The 19,225-nt window shown below is 46.0% G+C and overlaps 1 long non-coding RNA gene across 2 annotated transcripts; it reads left to right on the forward strand.

Moving 5' to 3' along the window:
* Positions 1 to 8,035: 8,035 nt before the first annotated feature.
* Positions 8,036 to 11,981, forward strand: LOC106989518 (uncharacterized). Of its 2 annotated transcripts, XR_008293701.1 has the most exons (4): positions 8,036 to 8,492; positions 9,236 to 9,362; positions 10,396 to 10,517; positions 11,182 to 11,981. It is a non-coding gene; the product is annotated as an uncharacterized LOC106989518 (long non-coding RNA). The 2 variants fall into 2 exon arrangements; XR_003413466.2 differs by having other exon boundaries at positions 8,038 to 8,492; positions 10,396 to 11,981.
* The last annotated feature ends 7,244 nt before the right edge of the window (positions 11,982 to 19,225 follow it).

The following is a 19,225-nucleotide window of genomic DNA, read 5'->3' on the forward strand; positions in this document are numbered from 1 at the left end:
GCAAGGGAGTTTCTGTAGCCAACACTGTTGGTTCCCCCATTCCCTATATAACCCACTTTCCCACAAGTCTTACCAGAGGGTCCCCAGCAGGAAGGAGCCACACTTGCCCATGACGTCAGCCCCCTCACTAATGGAAATCGTAGGGCCTTCCCCCTTGTCCGTCTCCCTGCCTGCCCTCACTCCTGTGCATTCCAAGCTTATGTCTCGGGTATATCCCCAGGCCCCAGTAATCCTCTCACGGTTTTCTGCCATAAAATATCTAAAGGAACAAGTTCTGTTTCCACATTTGCTGTCCTCCCCCAGTTTTTGTTTTCCCACTCTCACGTGTAGATACTACTCCACACTCCCCCAAAAGCCCCCTGCTTGCCCCATTCTGTGGCAGCAGCCATACCAGACCCTAGACCCAGGGTAATTGTAAGCCCCACATTTTGAGCTGCTTCAGGCTGTGGGGGAATTCTGGAAAAACCTGGATCCCCATATCCCCCACCCCACAAACCTCTGCCTACTCCTCACTTCCAAGTGTGTTCATGTTTTTCAGCATCATTTTAGCCTTCTCTCGGGGTTACAATTTTTATATTTACTGCTTGAACATACTTGCTTTCTCCACCAAATACCTGCCCTTATCATCATCTTTTCTGACCCATTTTCTACAAGCAGCTCTTCTCTACACGGGTCAAATCCTAGATGTTCGTAAAGTAAGCTAAAATATCTGAAGAATTCAGCTATTCAGATGAACACTATTTTCTGGCTTTGTTATCACCATTTCTGGACCTCCACTCCACTGCTTCTCACTGATGAAAGGAACCTCAGGTGAAATTTTGTGTTATTCTTCCTACAACATGGCAACCCCAGTGTGCATTTCCCCGTGGGTTCTGTGCTACCTGCCCCCACACCGTGGCTCTCTGCAGCTTTCCCCTTGTGATGTTAATATGTTCAGCCTATAAAATGATATGCCATTTTCTTTTCTTTTCTTTTTTTTTTTTTTGCCATTCTCTTTTCTAAGTCTTTCTCCCAAAATTTTCACCTACCATAGAACAAAATTTGTACTGCTTTCTTGCATACTTTCTTTACATTCCTTCCTTGTTCTTTTGGACAAGTCTAGGGAAGTATCTGAACTGAATCACGTTATCTTAAACTTTAAATATCCCTTATTTATTTAAAAAATGTATTGAAGTATAATTTACATTTAATCATTTCACTTTTAAGAATATATCTTGGGGCGCCTGGGTGGCTCAGTTGGTTAAGCATCCGTCTCTTGGTTTTGGCTCAGGTCATGATCTCACAGTTTGTGAGTTGGAGCCCCACGTCAGGCTCTGTGCTGACGGCTCAGAGCCTGGAGCCTGCTTTGGATTCTGTGTCTTCCTCTTTATCTCTCTGCCCCTCTTCCACTTGCTCTCTGTGTGTCTCTCTCAAAAAATCAATAAACATTAAAAAATTTTTTAAAGAATATATCTTGATTAATTTTGAAAAATATATATACAGTTTTGTGACCATGATCACCATCAAGATGTGAAATACTTGCATTACTCCCAAGCGTTCCTTCATGTAGTCCAATCCCTCTCCAAAACCCCAGCCTTAGGAGCCACTGATCTGGTTTTTTTTAGAATACCAAATGAATGGAATCACTTAATATGTGGTCTTTTTTTTTTTTCAGGTATTTTAAGATTCAGCCATGTTGTTTCTATTTCTTTTACATAAAACCGAGTAGTCTCTTGTTTTCTGTATGTGCTATAATTTCTTCATCCATTTCCAGTTTACGGAAAACATTTCCATGTTTTGGACTATTGTGAACAAAACTTCCCTGAATATTTCAATAGATGTTTGGAAGGAGACATTTTCACTTGCATAACTGGAGGAGTGCAGTGTCCTGTAGCACATGTACAGCTGCCTGTGTAGGGAACTGCCAGTTGTTCTCTGAAATGGCCATCCCAGTTGGCGTTCTCGCCAACAGTGTATGGGAATGCTAGCTGTTCTGCATCCTCAGCAGCACTTGGTATTGTCGGTCTTTTTAATTTTAGCAATTCTAGCAGGTGCTTCATTACTGTAGTATAGTTTTAGGTGGCATTGCCAGAATGACTCATGATACTGAGCACCTGTTCAATGATCATTCATAGATCTTTGGTTGCTTGATCAAATCCTTTCTTTGCCCATTAGAAAATTTTTTCCAGGGGCGCCTGGGTGGCTCAGTCGGTTAATCATCCGACTTTGGCTCAGGTCACGGTCTCACGGTTCATGGGTTCAAGCCCCACATCAGGCTCTGTGCTGACAGCTCAGAGTGTGGAGCCTGCTTCTGATTCTATGTCTCCCTCTCTCTCTGCCCCTCCCCTGCTCAGGCGCGTGCGCTCTCTCTCTCTCTCTCTCAAAAATAAATAAATGTAAAAAAAATTTTTTTTTAAAAATAAAATTTTTTCCAGGGCACCTGGATGGCTCAGTCAGTTACGCGTCCGACTTCGGCTCAGGTCACGATCTCACGGTTCATGGGTTCAAGCCCCACGTCAGGCTCTGTGCTGACAGCTCAGAGCCTGGAGCCTGCTTCAGATTTTGTGTCGCTCTCTCTGTCTCTGCCCCTCCCCTACTTGTGCTCTGTCGCTCTCTGTCTCTCAAAAGTAAGTAAACATTAAAAAATTTTTTTTTATTTGTTTCTAACATGGTCAGAATTTGTTTTAATATTCTGGATGCTACTCCTTTATCAGATGTGTGTTTTGCAAGTAGTTTCTCTCAATTGTTGGCTTATCTCTTTGTTTTAGTGGTGTCTTTTGATGAACAGATGTTTTTAACCTTAATGTAATCAATAATTCATTGTTTTTTGTTTGTTTGATGTGTCCTTTTTGTGTCAAACTCTCTAATTTTGGGAGCTTGTCCAATGCAAGGTTGCAAAACTTTGAGTTATGCTTTCTTCTAGACATTTTATGGTTTTCATAATTACGTTATGGTCTAGGCCCATTTTGAGTTAATACTTATATATGGTCTGAGGTAAAGATTTTACAGTACTTTTAAACATTTTATAACCAAGCTAATCACTTTGGGGCATACCCATTAGGAACAAGCGCTTTTTACACCAAAATGTCTATACACAAAAGTTTGTAACAATTTCATAATAATCATGAACTGGAAATAATTCGGATGACAGTTATCTCTAAGGAGCTTAATTTCTTCCATTCATTCATTGGAGGGAAGCACAGAGATTAAGACTGCTGCATCCACGCAACAACGCTCGGAGGGGAGATGTACATTGGACACAAGGTAGTAATCCTGCAGAATTCTGTAGATGGGTTCATGACCAGGAAAACCTAATCCGTGGTGATAACATACTAGCGGTCATGTTTGTGCAGTCTTAGGTGAGGCCAATACGTGCTGAGAAGTTACGGGGCATGCTTTCTCTGCACACCAGGGGCTGCACATGAAACACAAATAAGGAGACTTCAAACTACACTTTTAAGGTTTGCCCATTTAATCTCATTGAATTACACATGTATGAAAAAGAGGAAAAAATATCAATGCAATAAATTAATACTAATGCGTCCCCTCCCCCCAGTGAAAAATGGAACATGGCAATCTTAGCATGCGAGGTATGAACCCACGAGATTGCAAATCCTGTCCTTCATTTCAGAGAACACCATCCGGAATTTTGCTTTACTCATTCTCTTTCCTTTGTAGTTTGACAACTTAAATGTGTATTGCAAATGGTGTTTATTTTTGTCTGATTTTGAAATGTATATGAATGGAATAATGCTTTACAGATGCTTTTTTGTATTGCCTGGATATATTATTCTTTTATTTTTAAAGATTTGGGGGATGAATGTATATCTGTCTCATCATCCTTTAATTATACACATTAAATGGTGTTCCTTTTAATGGAATTCATTAATTGCACCTCACGAGAACATGCAGGGATGTCATCATTTTTGGTATACTGTAAAGTAAAGCTTCAAGTTGAATATTCTGTAATAATTTTATATTTTTTAATTATTTTTGAGAGAGTGCAAGTGGGGGAGTGGCAGAGAGACAGCAAGAATCTCAAACAGGCTCTTGTGCTGTCAGTGCAGAACCCAATGTGGGGCTTGATCTCATAAACCTGAGCCAAAACCAAGAGTTGGATGCTTAACTGACTGAGCCATCCAGGTGCCCTCTGTTCTATAATAATTTTAAAACAAAAGTATGCTTTGAATAATAGACATTGAGCATTTTAAAGAACCATAGAGACCCCTTCCATGTGATAAGAAAACTTAAGTGCAGAGAAGTCCACTAACCCAAACCCATACTCAAGGGTAGACCCCATCTATTTCTCCTAACTTGTCTGAATACTGTTCATCAGACTACTTACAAAAGTTCTGTCAAGATGGCACTGGGGATGTCCTTATTTTCAAAAAATATAGTTCTATTTGTATTATCTTTGCACTCTTTAGGCATGGGTTATTTAGTATTTTTGGAACTTAATTTTCCAAGCACATGTTTAAATTTTTTCAGATATTTTCTACCCTGATTGCATTCTTTATTTCATTCCATGCAAGTTGAAGAGATTTTTTTTTTTAATTATGCTATATAGTCAGTTGGTTTTTCTCTTAATTTGCAATAGAGAGTGTGTGCACAAGTGGGGAAGGGGCAGAGGGAGAGAGAATCTCCCAGTGTAGGGCCCCACGTGGGGCTCGATCTCACGACTGTGAGATCATGACCTGAGCCTAAATCAAGAGTTGGGTGCTTAACCAACTGAGCTACCCAGGGGCCCCTGAATCGTCAGTTTTATACACCCTTACTTTGTGCTGAAAAGCAAACATCCTGTAGTCTGTGTCTGCAGTTCTTTATGTATCCATCAGGCCAGATTTGTCCACCTTGGTGTGTGAATCTAAGGCAACCTTACAATGTTACGCCTGCCTTTTAAAAATCAGTTACTGAGATAACGTAGGAGAATATCCAAGATTTAACTCTATTCTTACAGTACGATTGTTGTTTCAAACTATGTAGTTTGAAATGATGTTAAGAATTGTATACAGGGCGCCTGGGTGGCTCAGTCAGTTAAGCGTCCAACTTCAGCTCAGGTCATGATCTCATAGTTCATGAGTTCGAGCCCCACATCAGGCTCTATGTTGACAGTGCAGAGCCTGCTTGGGATTCTCTCTCTCTCCCTCACTGTCTGCCCCTCTCCCCCTCACTTGCGCTCTCAAAAATAAACTTAATAAGAAAAATTTTAAATAATTTAAAGTATGTCTCCCAGTTGACGTTTTTTTCTCTGTATCTATTTTTCAGATACAAACACATTTTTTGTGTGTTTTTAACTTAATAATTGTAAGGTATATATTTCCAAACTTTTATTTCACCTATCTCTATAACATCTTATCTTACAAGTATGACTTATAAACTGAATATTGCCAGATATTTTTCAACCCACCAAAAGTTACTAATTCAAACATTTATTCCATACTCATTTCATGTGATAGCTGGTATGTTTGGGTTCAAATTCATCTTCCTATTTTGTGCTTATCTTTGCTTCAGTTCTGTTACTTATGCTTTCTTTTAAAAATTTGTACAGACTATTTGCATTCTAAACTTTGCTTTAAAATTTTTTTTAATGTTTATTTATTTTTGAAGGAGAGAGAGTGAATGGGGGAGGGGCAGAGAGAGAGGGAGACACAGAATCCAAAGCAGGCTCCAGGCTCTGAGCTGTCAGCATAGAGCCTGACGCAGGGCTTGAACTCACAGACTGTGAGATCATGACCTGAGCCGAAGGTGGACACTCAACCGACTGAGCCACCCAGGTGCCCCTAAACTTTGCTTTTAGTTGGGAATGTATCTGGTCCTATTTTATTCGTCTTTAAGCTAAAAATTATAAAACATGTCTGTAACAACAGAATATAGCATTAATACATTTCCCCTTCTCTTGCACAATATAAAGGATATTATTGAGGATTGCATCGTCATTCTATCATTTTACTCAAAAAGGAGATGTTGTTCATGTGTTATACAGTTAGTGAGTAATTGTATTAATTCACAGATCATCTTTCTCCTGGATCTTCATTCCTTTTGTCAGTGCACACCTTTCACCTGGCATCACTTTCCTTTGATCAAGCTTTAATATTAGTTTCTTTTTTTTTGAAGAGTTTATTTTGAGACGGAGAACAAGAAAGCAGGGAGAGGGCAGAGAGAGAAGGGGGCTCTGAAGCAGATTTCGCACTGTCAGTGAGAGCCAGATGCAGGGCTCGAACTCAAGAACTGTGAAATCATTCTTGGTTGGGATTCTCTTTCTCCCTCCCTCCATTCCTCTCTCTCTCTGCCCCTCCCCACCTTGTGTGCCATCTCTCTCTCTCTCTCTCAAAATAATAAACTTTAACGGAAAAAAAAAAAACAAACCTGTGAGATCATGACCTGAGCCAAAACCAAGAGTTGGATGCTTAACTGATTGAGCCACTCAGGTGCCCCCTTTGATCAAATTTTACATGTAAACTTCAAGATTCATTTTGTGTGGGTTAGTTTTCTATTAAATTTTTCATTTTAGGCCTCATACAGTCTTATTTCAGGCTCTTTCTTGAAAAACACTATTGGGAGTATAAAAATCTATGTGGATGGTTGTTTTTGGCACCTTCACTGTGTCTTTCCATGTGTTCCTGACCCATCATACACTGGATGTGAGTGGAAGTAATTTACTTTGTGTTGATAGTTTCCTGGTGTTAAGGAATACTGTTTGAAACTGATGCAAAGAACAACACACAGTAGAGAGTGTATCAGTGAGATGGTTTCAGTATTTAGATGGGGTTTGAGTTGTTGGAATAATAAAAGAGTGACAGTATAGAATGCATAGGAGCAATATAAAAATATGTATCTGGTGACCAAATTGATGGATTGTGACAGAAGGCGGCTGGATGCTTACTAATCCCATTTTCTCTGCCTGGACACCTGGGATGTATCTCAGCTTTCCTTACACTTATGTTGGGACCATGTGAATGAGCTGTGACCAACTGAATATACACAGAAGCGACTGTGAAATCGTTCTCACATTTGTGCACAATTCTGGGGATATCCTCAGGGGTCTTATATTTCACACCTCCCCAGGATTTAGTGCTTCTTTGGGAACTGCAAGTTCAGGTGATGGGCTGCTGGTGAGGATGTTTTGATAAGGACCTGAAGCCTCTGAGCTTCATAATCATATCTGTACCTGGGCCTACCTGCCCTGAGTGTCGGAAGGGCACAACGGGGGAGAGACAGAGGTCCTGGGTACTGTGAACTAGATGAAAGTCACGCTACAAATGTGAGGCCATGTCAACTCCGCCCTCCACTTAGGCCTGACAGCAGTGGGTCATGATGTTCCCTAGATCTGAATCATGAGACCTGTAATAATGCGCGTCTTGGGCAACGTGCCTCCCTGTAGTTTACGAAACCCTCCTGCCGCGTTCTTTAAAAAATAACGAAATAAGCCAAATAGTTCAAATCTGTGCTTTTATGTAAAATTTGTCATCAAGACCTGTGAGGCTGCTTTGCGAGTCAAGAAGTCCTTGTATTTTCTGTTTCCATGAGCAATGCCAAGGATCCTACGAAGAGGCGACCCCGACCGCGCCTCCCTCTGCAGCGTGTTAATGGTAACGACAATGACAATACTAGGTACTTACTGAGCACTAACCGCGTGACAGACATTTCAAGTTCCGAGAGACTTAGTGCCCAGTCTCGTCACGGTAGAGCTGTGGTTCTCAAACCTGGGCACCGCGGCAGGATCCTTAAGACAGCGCTGATCCCCGTTCGCAGTTTCTGACACATCGGGTCGCGGCGGGCCACAGAGAGGTCCCCTGGTCCCGCGACGCCAGTTCCTGGGGACGAGGCTTCGCCCCTCGCCCACAGGAATTGGGGCGCTTTTCTTTACTTGGAAACCTGGGGCTCTATTCCCGGCGCGTTCCTGCAGGCCCTTGTCGTTGCCGTGGGGACAGGAAGTGGCGCGCGCGCGCGCGCGCAAACTACGTTACCCAGAAATGGGTGCTGCGCGCTTCCGCCCTGGGGAAGGGGCCGCAGACGCCCGGGAGGGGCGTTTCCTGCGGGGTCGGGGCGGGACTTCCGGTCGCGCCGCAGGAGCGCATCCCTTAGTGAGCGGCGGCTGGTCGGCCCACGACCACGTGGACTGGGGCGCACGCCGGGCCACTCGGGGCCGCGCCGGGCGGTAGAGTGACGTTGCGGGGACCGCCCCCGCGCCCTGTGCGAGTCGTGACGCCCGGGCATCGGCTCCATCTCCCCTAGACTGTGCCCGGCTGTGGGACGGGCGCCGCAGGGACTGCGCCTTCTCCGGCCCCCGCCCCCGCGCTCCGTCGCCGAGGTCCCCGAAGGCGGCGGCCCGAGCCTTGTGAGCACTTACACCGTCGTCTAGCGAGGCTCGGAGCGCGACAAGCAGCTGCAGGCGACCCCGCCCAGGCTAAGCCTTCGGGACCCGCACTGGTCACCCGCCTCTCAGGGTCCCGCTTGGCCCACCCGGTCCCCCGGTGGTGGCAGGGGCGGCAGCACGGATGAATCCGGCGCAGGTGAGTGAAGGGTCACCCTCACGGTCACCGCTCCTCCTTGTGGCCGATGGTGGCGGTGAGGCTCTGCCTTATCTCCCCCGGTTCTCGGTCGTGGAGTCCCTGGAGGAGGGCCCTCTGGCCCAGGATCCTGATCTAGGGCGCGTGTGTTCCGGTTACGGCCGGCCCAGGGAATAACACTGGAAGGGCGACCCAGTCACGGGAGCAGGTGCAAGGGAACGGGGAACTTGGACGTGGGGTTGAGCTGGGAGTGAACAGAGCCTCCGTTGTGTCTTTTGGGAGCAGAGAGCAGTGGAATGGCAGGGCGGGAGGCTGCGCCTCTCTGCTGCAAGTTTGGAGCTGAGGAGAGGGGGGCTGACGCAGATGTCACTCGACGGTGGAGACTGGAAGTGAGAGAAGAAATGAACTGAGAGCCCTGAGGCCCTAGTAGTGGGAGCTTCTGGGAGAAGGCTGAGCCCAAGTTTGGTTGTGTCTGGGAGGCATGGTCTGGAGGACACCAGGAGAACTGGCCAGCACCAGTGTTTGGCGTCCAGAGCTTACCCAGTACCCACCTGTCCACCTGCCTGGCTCTCTGCTCAGCACACAGTGTTCAGAGGGACGTGAGAAGAGAGCAGGCACTAGTGGCACCAAGACCTGGTGTCTCCTCTGAGTCGGGAGCTGGGAGGAGAGGGACCGGGGTGGTCGTGTGAGTGGATTGACTGGGGAGTCCTCTTGCCTGTGGCTCAACTGTCCCCCCATCATGACAGGGCTGTGTGACCTTTGAGGATGTGTTCGTGTACTTCTCCCGGGAGGAGTGGGAGCTCCTTGAGGAGGCTCAGAGACTCCTGTACCGTGATGTGATGCTGGAGAACTTTGCACTTGTGTCCTCACTGGGTAAGGCCCTGCTGTGGTTATCTGTTGCTATGTGGCAAATTATCCCAGAGGTTAGTGGGATGACGACAAACGTGTATTATCTCACAGTTTCTGTGAGTCAGAAATCAGGCATATCTCACGTGGATATCTTTAGCTCAAGGTCTTTCATAACCTTGTTGTCAGACTCTCCAGGGCTGCTGTCTCATCTGAAGGCTCAACTGGAGATGAACCTCCTGTCAAGGTCATGCACACGAGCAGGAGGCCGTTGGACTAATTAGTCATTTTCTTGTTGGCTTTTGTCCCGAACCCTCCCTCAGTCTCTTGCTATGATGTCTTCTCCATAAGTAGATCACCACAGAGCCGCTGATTCCCATGAGCAAAAGACAGCATCCAGTATAGAGGCTGGTATTTTTGTAACTTATTCTCGGAAGTGACATCCTATCATTTTTGCCATAATCTGTTCATTAAAAAGGAATTTTTAGGTTCAGCCCATGCTCGGCTGGAAAGACTTAACAGGGACATGGATACCTGGGGGTAGGTATGATTCCCAATTTCCTGGGCTGAGTTTTGCTCTTCCCTTTTTCCCCAGAGGGCAGCTTTCTGTCTGACAGTACCATCATGGCATGATCCCTTTCCTTAGCTCCCTGGACTAGGTGGTATGGGTACCAGAGCTGGGCAATGAACACTGTTTCCTCTTCTCTTAGAGCAGCCCCAGCCTCTTCTGTCCCAAAGCTTTGAAATGAAGGATTTGGGGGTGAGGAGTCTTGTGTTCTGCCCAACAAATATGGCCTGGCCACACCTTGGCCGGGTGATTACCCAAATCCCTGATCTCTCAGAGTCTGCCCAGAGTCTGCCCGCTTCCTCTAATTGACATATCCTGGGGCCTGACTCTTCAAGAATCGCAGGCACCGTGTGGTCACTCCTTGTGAAGAACAGTGAGCTGTTCCTGCAAGACTGTGCCGAAGATTGTTTTTTAAATACTTAATTTTCTTCCTTCTGGAGAGGGTCACCGTGGGTACTGCTAGCCACTCAACCAGCTCTTCTTTCCCCGTAGGACTTGCAGTTTCCAGGACCCATGTTGTTTCCCAAATGCAGCCGGAGGGGAACGCAGGGTGCCTGAGAAGGTAGACGCAGTGGCAACTGCAGCAGAGAAGACCTGAAGGAGGCCCGGCCCCGGTGAGTGGAAGCCACAGGAATGGTCGCATCAGGGCTGGCTTCGCCTTCTACCAGCAACCTGTGCTGTATCTCCTAGCGTTCTGATGCCACAACCAGCGGCTGACCTCATCCCACTTTTTCTTCCCCGTTTGTGACACTTTGCCCACTTCTCACTTTTACTCTGTCCTCAGTCACCTGTTGGTCCCCCGCCCTTCCCATCTCCACACCTTTTCCCCTCTTGGTGCTCCATGCAGTGCTTTGCAGCATTGGCTCTTTTTTAACAGGTCGTGAGTTGTGCTCATATCCTTCAGTTTTCCTTGAAAACAAAGTATTCCATTCCAACCAGAATTTTCTGGCCCGGGACAGACCCTTTTGCACAGCACTCACCATCACAAGGAACAAGGCCTTGCCGGACGACCACTGGCAGGGGAGTGGTTTGGAGCCCCTGCCTCTCCTTATCCTATACTCCATCCATCCTTGTCCCCTCTCCCTGTGTGGTCTCCTTCATTCTCTGACCTTTAGAGACCCGCGGCACACAGCTGCCCTTCCTGATCCTGATTCTGGCTCCCCTGTCGTGCCAGCGGCCCCATGGACTACTTCCTGGTTGCATCAGACACACATTTGTTATGGGGTGCCACAGGCCACCAATTAAACCTGCACTTCACCGGCATTTATCTTCCATCAGGCTGTCGGCATGCAGTGAAGGATGAGGCTGCACCTTCTGATGCTCCCCATCAGTGGGTGTCACAGATGAGAACTCCCCAGGCAGGTCCTTCCCCCCGAAAGGCTCACCCCTGTGACACATGTGCCCCATTCTTGACAGACATCTTTGCACCTGGCTGAGCCACCGGGAGCACCATCTGGGCAACACGGCAACACCAGCACAAGAGTCCCTGTAGGAGAGACTTCTGGGTAGTATAAATCTTGACCAGATGCAGAAGCAGTGGAGTGGAGAAAATTTTTTTAGAAAGTAAGGAGCCTGGCCTGATTTGTGAAGGTCAGCAGATGCCATGGGGCGAAGAAGGCCCTTACCTGCAGGGAGGGTGGGAGGAACTCTGTGGTCAGCTGTGGACTTGTCCAGCACCAGGCCCTTCACGGTGGGGAGAAACCACACTGGGCCCTGAGCGTGGGGGGCCTTTTGTGTATCCGATTTCCTTTAGGCAAGAAAGCACAACCTGAGACCATAAAGCCTTCCGCTTGTGGGAGGCAGCCTCACTCCAGGCTTGGTTGACTCAGAGCATCTCATGGGGCTCATGGTTGGGGTGAACCGGGAACAACAAGGGCCAGTGGAGAGGTACTTGAGCCACATGGAGAGTCTCCCGGGGAAGGTGAGCTCCGAGCACAGCTAATTTGCCTTCGAGGCTTTCACGGGAGCAAGTCTCAGTGGGGCGCCTTCCGTGAACCACTCACACAGTCCACGTAAACCATCAGTGGTCTATGGGAAGAATCTACGAGAGGAAGGTTCAACAGATGGTGGCGTGTTGTTTGGCAGGGAAGCCCGGGACTGCACTGAACGTGAGAAAGCCTTTCTCGAGAAGGCAGGCCTCAGTGAGCACGTGAGGGTTTACCTCAAGTGAAGCCATGGGAGAGTTTCCAAGTGCAGCAGGGCTTTCGGCTGCGGGCCAGACCTCCCGTGGCACAGGCAGATTCACGCTGGGAGAAGCCTTACAAATGCCAGGAACGGAGGAGAATCAGGGACAGCTCCACTTTTGTCCAGAATAGTTTAGCCCACCCAAGAGAAAGTGTCTTCAAGTACAAAGTGAGGGGGTAAGCCTCTTGTGACCGCTGTTCTCTTGCTGATCGCATAAGTGTTTTCCCAGGAGAGAAGCCCTGAATGCAGCGCTGTGGAAAGGCCTCCAGTCACCACTTTTATTTCTGGCACGATAGAGTCCACACTGCAGGAGAACCCTTGGAGTGTGAAGAAGATCAGAGAGCCTTCTGTGACCTCTTTTCCCGAAGTCAGCACAAGGAGTCACAGTGGGGAAAACCTTGTGAACACAGTGAATGTGGATGTACGCTCGGCCTTCATTCATCGCTCCCCCGCCCCCTAAGTGTTCGTGTTGGGGAGAAACCCTGTGAGCGTCAGACATGTGGGAAAGCCTTTTGCAGATGGACTTCCCTCAGTCAGCACCAGAGAACTCATACTGAGGAGAAGCCTTTTGAATGTAAGTCCTGAGGAAACTCTTTGCCAGAGGAAACCTCCTGCCAAGCATCTGAAAAATTATACCAAAGAGAAACCCCGTTAAGTGTCATCGTTGTGAGAAGATCTTCTGAAGCGGTTCATCACTTACTGTTGTATGATCCACCCGGCAAGGACCATACTCTATGAATAAGAACTTACAAAGGCGAGAAAACCAGTAGTTGCTGTGTAATTACAAAGCCTTCAGCCCTAGCTTGGTTTCAGTATGCCCTGAAGAGTGATTCCAGAGTATTTTAAAAAAAGAGAGCAAAGGCATAAGGGAAGAGGAAGAAAAGAGGTAGATGTGACAGAAAAAGGAGTACATGTGGTTTCTTTCAGGTTTCCCTGCCAAACCCATGACAATTTGTTAGCAGTTTTAGGGGGGGCAGGTGGGAGCAGTATGGGCGAGGTGAAGGGGCCTCCCCCCACCACCTGACTTAATACACTCCCGGCCATTCCGTGTCAGGAGAGCTGGACACTTGGTGCAGCTCTGCAAATATTTACTGAAATCCTTTTTTGTTAAAAAAAAAAAAAAAAACCCTACTTAATCATTAAGGGTCATAAGTCTCTGTGATAAATGTGAAGTCTTGATTTATGAAGCACTTAAAAACTTAAAAGAAATTAGAATACTAAAAATATTGTTACCTAAAATTATCTCATATCTAAGGAGCAAAGAACAAATATATGAATGGGTACATTTTACTGCACCATTTAAGACCATTTAAAGTTATTTTTTCATTCTGTATTGAGATATAATTGACAGATCACATAATTGGCATATAACATGTAAGTTTAAGGTGTTCAACATTGATCTTGTTGAATTTATATTGCGATGTGATTGCCATTGTAACATTAACCTCTGTATCCTGGTGGTATCCTGTATCCTGTGTTCCTGGTGGTGGGAGCAGTTCACATCTAGTCTCTGGCCAAGTTTAATGTTTGTAATACAGTTTTGTTCCTTGTAACCCCTGTACCGTGTGTTAAATCTCCAGGAGTTACTTAGTAGCTGCAATTATGTGCCCTTAAACAACATCTCCCTGTCCCCTGCCAAGCCTTTGGTAACCCATCATTCCACTCTCTTATTTGAGTTCAGAGTTTTTTGTTTTTCTTTTAAGAATATTCGTATAAAAAATACAGTATTTGTCTTCCTGTGTTTGACTTATCTCACCTAGCGTAATGTCCCCAAGGCCCATCTGTATTGTCAGAAATGGCAGCATTTCCTTTTTTCTAATGGCTGAATAACATTCCACTGTGAATATATCCACATCTTCATCCTTTGATGGACACTTAAGCTGTCACTACATCTTGTCTCTCGTGTACAATGTTAATAAACATGGGAGTACAGATATCTCTGAGATCTTGTTTTCATTTCCCTTGGTTATGTATATACCCAGAAGTGGGACTGTTGGACCCTATGGTGGTTCTATTTTTAAATTTTTGAAGAAGCTTCATACTGTTCTCCAAAGTGACCAGACCAGTTTACAGTCCCACCAACAGTGCACAAATGTTCCCTTCTCTCCACATCTTTGCTGACATTTAATCTCTTGTCCTCGTGATACTAGCCATTCTGACAGGTGTGAGGTGATACCACATTCTGGTTTTGATTTGCGTTTCCCTGATGATTAGTGATAATGGGCACCTTTTCCTGTACCTGTTGGCCATTTGGATGTCTTTGCAAAAATGTCTGTGTGGTTCCTCTGCCCATGGTTTAATCAGATTTTGTTGTTGTTGTTGCTGAGTTGTAGGAGTTCTTTTTTTTAATGTGTTTATTTTTGAGAGAGAGACAGATACAGAGCACAAGCAGGAGAGGGCCAGAGAGAGACACACACACAGAATCTGAAGCAGACTCCAGGCTCTGAGCTATCAGTACAGAGCCCGACGTGAGGCTCAAACCCACTAACTGTGAGATCATGACCTGAGCCTAAGTCAGACGCTTAACCAACTGAGCCATCCAGGTGCCCTAGGTTATATGAATTCTTTATAAAATTTTGGATATTAACCCCTTGTCTGTACATGGTTTGCAAATATTCTCTCCCATTCCATAGGTTGTCTTTTTTTATTTTTTTAGTTCTTTTGCGATGTAGAAGCTTTTAAATTTGATGTAGTCCCACTTGTTGCTTTTTTCTTTTCTTTGTGCTTTTGGGGTCATAGCCAAAAAAATCACTGCCAGAACCACCGTTTTGGAGCTTCCTTTTTCTTCTCAGAATCTTGTAGCATCAGGTCTTATGTTTAGGTCTTTGATCCATTTCAAGTTAATTTTTGTGAGTGGGGTAAGGAGTCCCAATTTCATTTTTCTGCATGGAGTTATCCAGTTTTCCAATACCATTTGTTGGAAAGACTCTCTTTTCCCTATTGGATGTTCTTGGCTCTCATCAAATATTAGTTGACCATATCTGTGGGATTTTGAATCTCTTCTGTTCCATTGGGGTGGGTCTGTTTTTAATGCCAATTCCATACTGTTTTGTTTACTATAGCTTTGTAGTATAGTTTGAAATCAGGAAATGTGATGCTATCTGCTCTTTCTCATGATTGCCTTGGTTATTAGGATCTTTTGTGGTTCCATACAAATTTTAAGGTTGTTTCTTCTGTTCCTGGGAAAAGTGCCATTGGAATTTTGATAGGGATTGAGTTGAATCTATAGATAACTTTTGGGTAACATGGACATTTTAGCAGTATTCTTCCAGTCTCTGAACACTGTGTCTTTCCATTGGGTCTTACTTCTTCCAATAGAATCTCATAGTTTTCATTGTACCGATCTTTCATTTCCATGGTTAAATTTATTCCTAGGTATTTTATTGTTTTTGATGCCATTTAGAATGAGACAGCTTTTTATTTCCCCAGATGTTTCACTGTTATCGTATAAAAAATGCAACTGATCTGTATGTGTTGATCACATCCTGCAACTTTACACTGATTAGATCCAACAGTTTTTAGTTGAGTCTCTGGGATTTTCATTGTATAAGAATCTATCATCTGGGGGCGTGAGTCGGTTAAGTGTTGGTCTTGATCCCATAATAAATAAACATATATATATATATATATATATATATATATATATATATATATATATATATGATGACAGTTCTACTTTCTTTTCATCTGGATACCTGTTAATTTCTTTGTGTTGCCTAATTGCTCTAACTAGGACGTTCAGTACTATGTTGAGTAAGAGTGGTGAGGGAAGATTCAGTTTAAAGAAAAAAAAGCCTTTTCTTCATGTCATTTTATTTTTTTTTATTTTTTTTAGTGATTTATTTTTGACAGAGAGAGAGACAGAGAGACAGAGAGAGAGAGAGAGTGTGTATGAGTGGGGGAGGGGCAGAGAGAGAGGGAGACACAGAATCCGAAGCAGGTTCCAGGCACCGAGCTGTCAGCACAGAGCCCAATGTGGGGCTCGACCTCACAGACTGCAAGATCATGACCTGAGCCGAAGTCATACGCTCAACTGACTGAGCCACCCAGGCGCCCCTTCTTCATGTCATTTTAGACATCTATTCTGCTCACTTTCCCTTGATCCTGATCTGTTTTACTTTATTTTCTCTGAGGCACGATGGGGATCATACAGCTGTGCGGTCTTCCCAGGTGAGTCTTAATCGTTTCCTCTGACTGGGTTTTTCACTTTTTTAAATCTCTTTGAGGGCCTTCTCCAGGTCCACCTCAGCAGTTTTCTAAGGGTTGACTTAGGTCTAAAACAAACAGTAAAGCCACACATTCAAGTTAAGCTCATGACAAACTGAAAAAACAAACATGGTTAAGGAATCTTACGGTTTAATGTTAGGAGAATGTGCCCAGCGTTGTTATAAAGAAAAGCGGGTGGAATTTACCAAAGGGATGAAGATGTATTCATGCGGGCACGTGTAATTTCACATCCTGCCCGTGGACTGACTTCTACTGTGCTCTCATCAGGTGGGGCACTTTGGACAATCTCCTTCCTTCGGGATTGTCCTTGAGGACAAATGTTGAACTATAGGAGATGATCATTGCTACCTCATAAAAAATTGTGCAGTTTTTAATACAAATACAACCATATTCTCCCTTTGAGCCCTCCTCAAAACCTCTGCAATGACCACAGGCCTAAGTTTGCATCTCCACTGAGGGCTGAAACCATTATGCCATGCTTTACTGCGTTTCATCAGTCGTGCACTTTGCAATGAGTCAGCAGTCACAATGCTTACAATTTTTTTAAATGCTTATTTTTGAGAAAGAGAGACGGTGAGCGGGAAAAGAGAAGAGAGAAAGGGGGATAGAGGATCCGAAGCAGGCTCTGCTGACAGCAGTGAGCCTGATGTGGGGCTCGAGCTCATGGACCGTGACATCATGACCCAAGCTGAAGCCAGATCCCCAATTGACCGAGCCACTGAGGTGCCTCAATAGTTATAATTTTTTTTTTTTAATGTTTATTTTTGAGAGAGTGTGAGTGGGGAAGGGAAGAGAGAGAAAGAGACACAGAATCTGAACCAGGCTGTGAGCTGTCAGCACAGAGCCCAACACGGGGCTGGAACTCACAAACCATGAGATCATGACCTGAGTTGAAGTCAGACGCTTAACCGACTGAGTCACCCAGGTTCTCTAGTTATAATTTTGTAATGACAGCATGTATAGTTTTCTATGACTTGGGAAAGAGAGTTGCCTCCCAAGGGCCCCTTCCTCTGGCCTCTCTTAGGGGAGCTTATCTGCACAGTGGCTGTGGCTATGTCTATAGCTGAGCTCCTGGGTCTGTAAGGGTCGACGAAATACTCTACACAGAATTTGTTTCCCCCCCGGGAGCTCTGGTACCATGCAGTACATTCAGACACCTGGGCCCACGTTCGTCCCAAAGCTGTTGTGACTTGCTGTCTCAGTGATGAAGGACTGAGGTTTATCCCCTCATCTCCCGTTTCTTCCCATCTGGCCTTCACTTCCACGCTCCATCAGCCCAGCTGCAACCTTGCTACCATGTGGACAAGAATGACGGGACCGCATGCTTCAGTCGTGGCACGTCCTGTGGAGTTAGGACACGTGGGTGACTGAGACATGGGCCCTTCCCTTGAGCTCAGGTGAAAAGTATATTAAACAGGTGGAGTAAAGTAACTCTGGCTGTGACACCAAAGTGTCTGGGAGCCCCGAAAGCATGAGAGAGGGATTGAAACATGGGGGTGAGAGGACAGGTGTGGAGGGGCAGGGTGGCACACGGGCTCAGAGCTTAGAGTTGTGATGGTTGGGATTCCAGCCTGTCTGCACCGTGACCATCGCCAGCCACATGACTTTGGTCCCGTTCCTTGTCCCTGGAGTTCCTTGTCTTTGTGTATAAAATGGGAAGGTGGACGTCGAACTAAAGTACACAGAGCCGAGCAGGCCCTGGAACGATGCAGGACCCTCAGGCGGGGTTGGCGTCTGCAGAGGTGACAGCGTGTGTCAAGGCGCAAGACTGAGAGGTGTGGCCTGGAGGAGGGCTGCTGTGGCTGCGGTGGGGAGGGTGGTGGTCAGTGAGGTGGAGAGGGCAGGGCGACATGAGGCACTGGCTTTGTGCCCACTCATTTTGAACTGTCCATCAGACATCTAAGCGGGGACATCGGTGTCTCACTAGATGTGCGCGCCTGGAGCTCAGGGGAGCATTTGGTCTACGGATACGTGGTGCCGGTGCCCGCCAGCACCGGAAGTGCCCACAGTGAGGCCTACTGGTGCGCTGCCACGTGGGCTGTTGCATGCTGGGAAATGTGCCACACTCAGGAAGTGGGTTGGGGGGATGTCTTCTGCGCTCTGGGCGTGTGCTCAGTGATTTGTAGGAGGTTTAAGAAAGTGGAAATTTGATCTGAATTGGATGTTATCAGGAAATGGGGTTGGTCCTATGATTGGATATCCTGAAATTTAAAAAAAATTTTAAAAATATTTATTTAAATATTTTTGAGAGAGAGAGACAGAGAGTGCAAGCAGGGGAGGGGCAAAGACAGAGGGAGACACAGAATCCGAAGCAGGCTCCAGTCTTGGAGCTGTCAGCACAGACCCCCAGGCAGGGCTCGAACCCATGAACTGCGAGATCATGACCTAAGCAAACGGAGGATGCTTAACCAACTGAGCCATCCAGGCACCGCCCCACTACAATTTTTTTAATGCTTATTTATTTTGAGAGAATGTGAGCAAGGGAGGAGCAGAGAGAGAGGGAGAGAAAGTCCCAAGTAGGCTCCAAGCTGTCAGCACAGAGCCAGGAGCGGGGCTGGAACTCACGAACCATGAGATCATGACCTGAGCCAAAATCAAGAGTTTGGATGCTTAACTGAGTGAGCCAGCCAGTCGCCCCTGAAATATTGTATCTTCAAGGCGGGGGACGGGAGTGGCACTACAGCAGCTGGTGGACAGTGTAGCTGTCACTCAGGTCACACAGGAGAGGGTGGGCACCTGGTCATTTCCATTGTTTGCACAGGGTTCTTGCTTTTGTCCATGCTCTGACATGGTGACGCGTGGTTTTTGACCTTATCTCAGTCTGTCATGGTCACTGAGGTCAGTGTTCGGTGAACTTGCTCATGTCCAACAGGAGAATCCCAGAGTCTAGAGCGGAATGCCAGACCAGCTA

This window comes from Acinonyx jubatus, chromosome E2, assembly GCF_027475565.1.
Source record: "Acinonyx jubatus isolate Ajub_Pintada_27869175 chromosome E2, VMU_Ajub_asm_v1.0, whole genome shotgun sequence".
Classification (NCBI taxonomy): domain Eukaryota; kingdom Metazoa; phylum Chordata; class Mammalia; order Carnivora; family Felidae; genus Acinonyx; species Acinonyx jubatus.